The sequence below is a fragment of the Rhincodon typus genome, chromosome 24 (assembly GCF_021869965.1).
Source record: "Rhincodon typus isolate 14 chromosome 24, sRhiTyp1.1, whole genome shotgun sequence".
Lineage (NCBI taxonomy): Eukaryota > Metazoa > Chordata > Chondrichthyes > Orectolobiformes > Rhincodontidae > Rhincodon > Rhincodon typus.
The window spans coordinates 12,856,612-12,863,986 of record NC_063355.1 but is presented as its reverse complement, the minus strand read 5'-3'; positions in this window follow the sequence as shown (position 1 = coordinate 12,863,986).

The following is a 7,375-nucleotide window of genomic DNA, read 5'->3' as shown; positions in this document are numbered from 1 at the left end:
CTCTCAAACACACACACTCTCTCTCTCAAATAGATACACACACGCACATACATATAAATCTATGGGATGAATTATTTCATCCAAGATGTTTGCGTATTTGCAGATACATTCTATTTTGTTCAAGCCTAACACCAGGTTAAAACACAGACAGTTCCTAAACAAGGCCTCATACTTAAAATGCATTGTCTGACCTGAGATGTCACCTCTTGTATACACTATTAAACCTATAGTTATCTCAGGACAATGACTTGAAAGAAATTCTGGGATTTGCATTTTAATCGATAGAAACCTGTGTCTCCTTTCTAACTGATTAAAGATTCAACAGAAGATGGTCAGCGAGCCATTTTTAGGGTTACCTTTCTGCTTATAAATTCTGTGTCGGCATACCCTCCTTTTCCACATTACACCTGAGGAAGGAGCAGAGCTTCAAAAGCCAGTGTTTTCAAATAAACTTGTTGGACTATAACCTGGTGTCATGTGATTTTTGACCTTGTCCATCCCAGTCTAACACCGGCACCTCCACATTATGGAAGCTGTGTTCAAAATGTGGCCTATAGGGTTACTCGTCCACTTAAAAATTCTTGCAATATGCCTAAAGCAGGTGGTAAAATTAGGACAGCTTCCTTGATGCAGAATGGTGAGCCTCAAGGGAGACAGGCCTCTGGCTTCAGACTAGCAACCTGTTCCAGGAAATGCAAGTTATAGAAGCAGATGTGAGAGTAATCTTCATTTGGTTCATACATCCACAGATAAGGTAAGTCTTCTTTTCCTTCCTATTTTTCAAACAGGCTGAGAATACTCGCTGAGATAGCAAGAACTGCAGATGCTGGAGTCAGAGAGAACACAGTGTGGAGCTGGAGGAACACAGCAGGCCAGGCAACATCAGAGGAGCAGGAAAGCTGACGTTTTGGTTCAGGATCCTTCTTCAGAAATGGGGCCATTTCTGAAGAAGGCTCCTGACCCAAAATGTCAGCTTTCCTGCTCCTCTGATGCTGCCTGGCCTGCAGTATTCCTCCAGTTCCATGCTTTGAGAATACTCGCAGTTGGTGCTCAGCACTGGCTACCTTGGTAAGGTGCTGCAGGGTTGCTGTGCTGTAGTATAAGAGGTTAGGTCTGACAGTGTGACATTCTAATTAGACACAGTATAAATCATCATAATTGAAATGTTGCTTTCTTTTCCCTTTCAGCTGTTGTCTTACCTGTCCAGCTTTGCTCGTCTTCTCTGAAATAGGCAACTGCATGCAGCTTAGGTAGACATTTGTTCAGACATGATTTGGAAGAAATTATTCCATTGCAAGATTGAACAGAGGAAATATTAATTTATATTTTGCATGTTACAGTTGAGTGAGAGCCTAAATTATTTTTTCTTTCCCTGTTGGGATTAAGGTATAAAGAGTCAATCAACTCTTTAAGCGCTTATTTTGAAATTACAAAATATTTCAAAATGATAGCCCTTAGTGGAGATAATGGTTATATTTAATCTGTACACGCAAGCCTTGACACATGCTGATGTCCAATCAGCAGTCTCAAATCGTGACAGCATCTGAATAGAAATAAGATCTTCCTGGTTGTGTACCAGGTTCTATTCCACCAGTCAATGAAATAACTAAAATTTCTACTTTCTGTGTTCATGGAATCTCCACTTATAATTTATTTACACAGCAAAGCCAATGAGACTGAATTAGTCCAATCATTACCTCGATCTCTTTGAATGATTCAATTACAAAAGATGGATTTGAACCACCTTTGTTCACCTAAGCCAGTCTAGATTTTGGTCTTCCCTTGCTCATGCGCTTAGCAGCCTGCAAACATTTCAATGCTAAGCTAGAAAAACACTGTGATGTTGGCACCCAGTTAACTTGTCTAGGATCCAAACTATCATTGTTTTTTCTGCCCTCCAGCTGGCTGGCTGGAATTCTGCTGAAGTGTTTATTTCCTGTTCTCAGTGAGCAGGCTGATTGTGCAATATACTGGATTTTTTTCTACAAGTTGCCTTTTTATGACTTGTTTAATGAACATCCAAACCATTATTGTTCAGCAAGCCACCTTTCAACTGCTTTTAGCCCAGCCGACATCACAAATAGGAATAAAATAGTTCAGAATAAGATTCAGCGCAACAAAGAAATTAAAGAAAGAACTGCAGATGCTGTAAATCAGGAACAAAAACAGAAGTTGCTGGAAAAGCTTAGCAGGCCTGGCAGCATCTGTGAAAAAAAAATCAGAGTTAACGTTTCAGGTCCTGTGACCCTTCCTCAGAAAGAAATTAAAGAAGTGTGCAGTCAAACGTAGCATGTAAATTAGTTTTTTGCTAATTAGCAAGAAAACCCAATAGAGGGATTTCCCAAGATTTTTACATTCCCTATTCTTGGGCTTCTGTCTATGACACACTTTCCCTCCTTGAAAAGGTGAGTGGTACCTGCAAACAGGCCTCAGTATTGCCAACCTGAAGTGCAGCTCAATGTCAATTCTCTGTGATTTTCTTTCTTCCCTGTCAAAGTGTACCCCAGCTCTGCTTCACACTCAATGCAATGATTGAGATTGGTAAATTGCATAATAGACTTTCATTAGAAATGACATGTGATGTGATGTGGTCCTATCAATTTTGCAACTTAATAAACACAGAGTATGAAGGGCAATTTTGTACTCAAGAGCTTGAGTACAATTTTGCAAAAAAGCACTTGAGGGTGTTAAATAGCTTTTCCTCCTGAGTGAATCTGAGTCAAATCATAGGCCAGAGCCTGTGACTGTGTTTCTCCCTAAGGTTTCATGTTGACATTCAAATTCACGGTGTCCTTGTGCCTTCCCACCAAATGCAATTTACAATTTGTATTTACTACTGTGAGGCATTTACTGTTTCCAAGGTCAATTGGCCCTTAGAAATCAGCTGAAGAATTGAAGCATCAGCAATGAAAAGCTAGGTTTGATTCTCAGTCAACCAAGTGATTTGAATTTAAAAATGTAAAAGGCTTCCCTGCTGTTTTTTTTCTGTGGTGTAGTTAGACAGCCGGGCTCCCAGGAGTGAAATGAAGTGGCCATAAACTGTTTTTGTAAAATAATTTCTACTTGATTGTGTTGGTATAATGATTTTTTGAATAGAATTATATAAATGTAAATATAGGCAATCAAGATGGCAAACTGAATTAAGATGCTGTGGTATTGGGAGAGGCAAATATGAGAACTGTGCAGAATGCTTCCGAAACACATAGTAGTGAAACCAAACCAGCCAGGTTTGTGGGACCAAAATAACAAAAGATACCTTTAGTTTGACAAGACAAAGAAATAGATGCCAGTGCATACAGAAGACAAACATTTAGTTATCTGGCAGTACAGAATTTGAGTATTCCTGGAAAATAGGTACATTTTGAAGATGTTTTCTTCCTTGCATTCATCAGGACATTTCTCAAGAATACCCTTTCAAGAGGAAAACCAACATTTACACCACATGGGGACATTGGCAAGTGGATTCTGACTAGCAGAAACATTGCCATGGAAAATGTAGCAATGTTTGACAGTTAAGCCAAGCTTTATTTAAATTTCAAACCAGGTGGGCTGACTCTGATTTGCCAAAGCATTGGCCTGACAAATGAACCACTGAACCACAATCAGCTACTTTGTTGAACTGGAAAAGACGCAATGAGAAGGGTCCAGACCTGAAACATCAGCTTTCCTGCTCCTCTGATGCTGCTGGGCCTGCTGTGTTCATCCAGCTCTACACCTTGTTATCAATGAGTGTACATGTGCGTTCTGTCTGCAAGGATCATAAACCCTGTGCATTCACATATGTAGTTCCAGTACACACAGGTGAGCTACATTGCATAAAGCTGACAACAAAATGTAGGTTCTCAGCTGGGTTCACAGTGTGCTTGCAATACTTAAGTTAAACATTTCCTCATTTCCATAAAGTTGAATCGCAACCTTCAGAATGCCAAACAGATTTCAAAATCCCAGCCTGTTTTTTCAAAACAAGTTTTATGTTCATACCAAAGTTACACCGGAAGTAAAACTCTGGTCACAATTTTCCCAGCATATTATAGCCTATTATAAATCTATCAGTTAACAGAACTGTGTTTTGATGTTTCACATCCTATCTGCAATCTGGTGTAAATGTGGTGTTCAGCATGCTCTTGGCATAGAGTCATAGAGTCATACAGCATGGAAATGGACCCTTCAGTCCAAGGAGTCCATGCCAACCATAATCCCAAACTAAACTAGTCCCGCCTGCCTGCACTTGGCTCATATCCCTCCAAACATTTCTTATTCATGTACTTACCTAAATGTCTTTTAAATGTCGTAACTAGCACTGCATCCACCACTTCTTCTGGAAGTTCATTCCATACAGGAACCATTCTCCATGTAAATAAATTGCCTCTCATGTCTTTTTTAAATCTTTCTCCTCTTACCTTAAAAATATGCCCCCTAGTCTTGAAATCCCCCCGTCCTTCAGAAAAGATACCTGTCATTCACCTTATCTATACTCCTCATTATTTTATAAATCTCTATAAGGTCACTTCTTAACCTCCTATGCTCCAGTGAAAAAAGTCCCAGCCTATACAGCCTCTCGATGTAATTCAAACGCTCCAATATCCAGGCAATATCCTGGTAAATCTCTTCTGTACAACTGCAACATAATGTCCAAACCGCTATATTCCAAGGTCTGAGCAATGACAGCAAGCATGTTAAACACCTTCTTCACCACCCTGTTTATATATGATGCAAACTTCAAAGAATTATGTTCCTGAACCCCTAGATCTTTCTGCTCTACAACACTACCTAAGGCACTACCTTTAAATGTATAAGTCTTGCCTTTGTTTGTCTTGCCAAAATGCAACACCTTGCATATATCCAAAGTAAACTCCATCTGTTTCTCTTCACCCGTTGGTCCAATTGATCAAGATCCCTTTGCAATCTTAGATAACATTCTTCACCGTCCACTATACCACCAATTTTGGTGTCATCTGCAAACTTACTAACGATGCTTTGCATATTCTCATCTAAATCATTTATATAAATGACAAACAAAAGTGGACCCAGCACCGATCCCTGTGGAACACTGCTGGTCACAGGCCTCCAGTCTGAAAAACAACCCTCCACCATCACTTTCTGCCTCCTGTTGTAAAGCCAATTTTGCATTCAATTGGCAAGCTCACCCTAAAACCCATGTCATCTAACTTCACTAATTAGTCTACCACATGGAACCTTGACAAAAGTTTTACTAAAGCCCAAGTAAACAATGTCTATTGTCCTGCCCTCATCAATCTAGTGGCTACTTCCTCAAAAAATTCAATCAAGTTTGTGAGACACAATTTCCCTCACACAAAACCATGTGCAATATTTGGTGGCAGAGATGATACATTCTTTCCCTGCAGTTTTATTCAGCTCATGTCAAATTCCTTTATCTCTTTACCTCCAACCACATGTTTACCTTGGTCTTAATTATTAACGTAATCTCTTCTTCAACACTAAGATTAAAAGAAGCCTCAGAAGGCTTTTGATGAGGTCCTATACATGAAAGTAATAAGCAAAATTAGAGCACAAAAGATTGAGGAACCATATACAGGCATGGATTTTGTCCATGATTATGGGGGGAAAACAGATTGTAGGAATAAATGGGTATTTTCAGATTGGTAGGAGGCTCATTATTGAGTATATGCAAAATGGAGGTCAATAGATTCCTAGATATTTACAATATCAAGGGATATAGGGGAAATGCAGGAAAGTAGCATTGAGGTAGATCAGCCATGATGGAGCAGGCTTGAGGGGCCAAATGGTCTACTGCTGCTCCTATTTTCTATATTGCTACAACTCCACCGATGCAGTCCTATGACAATTACGAAGACGGACAGGTGGCTGTCCTGTTGTCATCATGTTGTAAGGCTGTAAGATTCATGATCAGTGTTAATGATGGAACCCAAGCCAATGTAAACATTTAAGAATGGGTTAAGTAGGTGTGTCAAAGAGGATTAAAGAAATATATCAGCATTAGCCATTTCAAAAGAAATACGGACGTGGGGGGCTGCATTGCTAATCAGGGATGGTATCACAGCTGCAGAAAGAGAGGTCGTTGAGGAGGGGTTGTCTACTGAGTCAGTACGGGTGGAAGTCAGAAACTGGAAAGGAGCAGTCACTTTATTGGGAGCTTTCCATAGACTCCCCAGTAGCAACAGAGACACTGAGGAACAGATTGGGACGCAGATTTTGGAAAGGTGCAGAAGTAATGGGATTGTTGTCATGGATGACTTCAACTTCCCTAACATCAACTGGAACCTCTTAAGTGCAAATAGTTTGGATGGAGCAGATTTTGTCAGGTGTGTCCAGGAAGGATTTCTGACTCAATATGCAGATAGGCCGACTACAAGGGAGGCCATATTGGATTTAGTGCTAGGCAATGAACCAGGCCAGGTGTCAGTTCTCTCGGTGGGAGAGCATTTTGGTGACAGTGATCACAACTCCCTGACCTTTACTATAGTCGTGGAGAAGGACAGGAGCAGACGGTATGTGAAAGTATTTAATTGGGGGAAGGGGAATTACAATGCTATTAGGCAAGAACTGCGGAGCATAAATTGGGAACAGATGTTCTCAGAGAAATGCACGACAGAAATGTGTAAATTGTTTTGGGAGCACTTGCTACAAGTTCTGGATAGGTTTGTCTCACTGAGGCAAGGAAGGGATGGTAAGGTGAAGGAACCTTGGATGACAAGACATGTGGAACATATAGTCAACAGGAAGAAAGAAGCTTACTTAAGGTTGAGGAAGAAAGGATCAGACAGGGCTCTAGAGGGCTACAAGGTAGCCAGGAAGGAACTGAAGAATGGACTTAGGAGAGCTAGAAGGGAGTATGAAAAAGCCTTGGTGGGTAGGATTAAGGAAAACCCCAAGGCATTCTATACTTATGTGAAGAACAAGAGGGAGGTAAAAGAGGTGGGGGACTGGCATTGCTAATCAGGGGATGGTATCACAGCTTCAGAAAGGGAGGTCATCGAGGAAGGTTTGTCAGACAATGTTTATCAATGTTTGACATGTTTGTCAGGAGGCCAGAGTGAGGATAGGGCCAATCAGGGATAGTGGAGGGAACTTGTGCGCTGAGTTGGAGGAGGTAGAGAATGTCCTTAATGAATACTTTGCTTCAGTATTCACCAGTGAGAGGGACCTTGACATTTGGACAGCGTGAAACAGGCTGATATGCTCGAACAGGTTGATGTTAGGAAGGAGGACATGCTAGGAATTTTGAAAAACATGAGGATAGATAAGTCCCCTGGGCCAGATGGGATATACCCAAGGTTGCTACAGGAAGCGAGGGAAGAGATTGCTGCAACTTTAGCAATGATCTTTGCGTCCCTACTGTCCACTGGAGTAGTACCTGATGAGTGGAGGGTGG